A 2,725-nucleotide genomic window follows, 5' to 3' on the forward strand; every position below is an offset into this window, starting at 1 on the left:
ATTATGACCCAATTGAGACAGTTCAAAACTTGAGGACCGAACTGAGATTTTCACACAAATACGAGGACCAAGGGAGGTATTAAGCCTAAATTAAAATGTGTCATATGTTAGTTTGTAATTTTTTTATTTTTCTAATAAAAAATTAATTTGTATAAATTTCTACGTAAAGATTTATAACATAAAATTTTGTTTGAACTTGGAGAAAAACAAAATTTTTTAGTTTTTTAAAAAAATAGGACTAAATTAAGACAAAATAAGAATACAGGGACCAAATTGAGACAAATTAAAAATATAGGGACCAAATTGAGACAAATCTAATGACACGTGGTCTGATAGTGACACGTGGCACTATCAGTGCCACCTCACATTGTCATTGCCACGTGGCTCAATGTCAACTTGACACGTGGCAATTTTTTTTAAAAATAAATAAAAAATTAAAAATAAAAATAAAAATAATTCAAAAAATTCAAAAACATCACGAGCTGACACGTGTCACCCTTTTTAACGGTGTTAGTACGGAACTAACGACAATGACCTAATTGCTTCAATTTTTCAAAAATAGGAACCCAATTGAGAAAAAGAAAAAATGAGGGACCTAATTGAAAAAAAATCACCGAAAATAGGGACTATTAGAATGATTAAACCTTTAAAGAATAAACAAACTTAAAGATGATATGAAAAAGTTATTAAATTTATTTCATATAGTTGTTAATTGAAAACATATTTTTTTAATATATAGTTATTCTTGGAGTGTCATGACCCCCCTTACCATAACTAAGTCTCACCAATAAAGAAGAGATAAATTGCAGATTTAAGTTTCTCTTTATGAAATAATAACACATTAATCATTTTGGTGTAGAGAAAATAGAATGGATAACCTAAGACTTCATATTTTGAAATGTTAAAGGAGATAGTTGAAAAAATAGGACTCCTTGCCTAGGCAAACTTTTTCTGGATAAACTGTTTTAGGTGATCCACTTGCACAAACTCTTTAGTATTGTCTCTTAATGCAATATTTATTGATAGTATGGTAGAGGCAATGCTTATTATCATCAATATTAGAAGGGTTAGTTTATTTTTCAGTGCTGACAAGAGATTGGCATTGAAGGTCTCTTTCAATATTTTGGGCCATGGAACATTGAGAGGGGTGTAAGCGGGTCTCTTTTCTCTTGAACTGTTTCTTTTTTTGCCACTTTCTTCTTTCGGTTGGACATTTTCGCACACATCTGTTGGGGGAAGTTTCTCATGTCTTCCACTTGTATGAACTGGATTACTCTTTTGTTAGCCTTATACAGAAAAAGTGTTACATTTTAATATTATATTATTTAATATTATATCTTTTCTCCTTTATTTTATTTCTTTTTCAGTTAATATTATAAAGGCAGTTAATATTCTGAAAGTGGCCCATTTTAAATAAAAACTGTTTTCAAACGTATGTTGGTGTGCCCATGATTCCCGTAACAATCTCTTCTAACATTATAAAAAAAATACTCTGTGATGGTTTTTGGAGTACTACAGACTACAAAATATAGAAAATTTCACATCAGGTCACTGAGCATACTCTTTACTTCATATACATCACCATCGTGTTTTAAGAGCAAGGATTAAGAAACCAGAAGTTAGGCAAGCATACAACAATGGCTAGAGGTTGGTCTTTCTGCTTCTGCTTTTATTCTTGTAAATCTGAATATGATTAAATGTGTTTGTTTGATATATTTAGATTTATTGAATCTTCAGTATGAATCTGTTATATGTTTTACATTTGGTATCAGAGCATGTTTATCCTCTGCCTTGTCTGGTTCACTCCTATGTACGTATTGTGTTTTTTAATTTTATCAATTGTTTTAAAACTAGAGAAAGAAGAAAGCTTTCTGTGAAATTTTCTGTGAAAGGTTGAAGATGATACAAAACGACATTTGCTTTTTGCGTTTCATTTGGGCATCTTTCAGAAAATTATATTCAGTTTTTATTTTTCTTCTTTAACTGCTGCATACATACGCACATTGGAGATTAAAAGGTACGATGCTACTCTGCTTCTGGTTTTAATCAAGGTTGTACGATTCTGGTTTTATCCAGAGTTGTCGTTTCTGCACACTTGCTTTTAATTATATATTATTTATTATTTGCGTTTTATATTGGATGCTTTTTATGTTAATGTTATATGTATTAAAATGGGCCTTGCACTGTGCACTAATGGCTTCGGCCCAATCCATTCTTGGCTCAAAGAATGCAAGTAAAGAAGCTTCTCATCAGCGTACGTGCCAGACTTCGAAAAAGGGACAAACCAAGAGAGAGAAAAGAGCGAGGCGCTTTGTCTGGAGATAGAAAGAGAAAAGCGATCAGCACCGGTGATCTCCGTCGTGCACGGCGACGATGAAGAAGATGCAGAAGGGAAAAATGATGGTGATGATGAGAAAGGTAAGAAAAATAACTTCTTTTCTTATTTCAGTAATGCCATAGTACATTATGTATTTTCATCTCTTAAAACAAAAAGGGGGGAAGGGAAACTCTATATATAGAGTTACAAAGGGGAAACGAAAAAAAGCGAAAGACAAACACAAAACAAACAAACTGTCCTAAAGATAGTGAGGAGAATCGTAAGATTCTCAACATCCTCCCCTCAAACTGGACGGTGTATACTAACCAGTCCAAGTTTGGGTAAAATGGTCCTGAATCTGACACGGTGTGGAAACTTCGTGAAGACATCAGCTAACTGTTCATCGGA

The sequence above is a fragment of the Vigna radiata genome, unplaced genomic scaffold, assembly GCF_000741045.1.
Source record: "Vigna radiata var. radiata cultivar VC1973A unplaced genomic scaffold, Vradiata_ver6 scaffold_86, whole genome shotgun sequence".
NCBI lineage: Eukaryota > Viridiplantae > Streptophyta > Magnoliopsida > Fabales > Fabaceae > Vigna > Vigna radiata.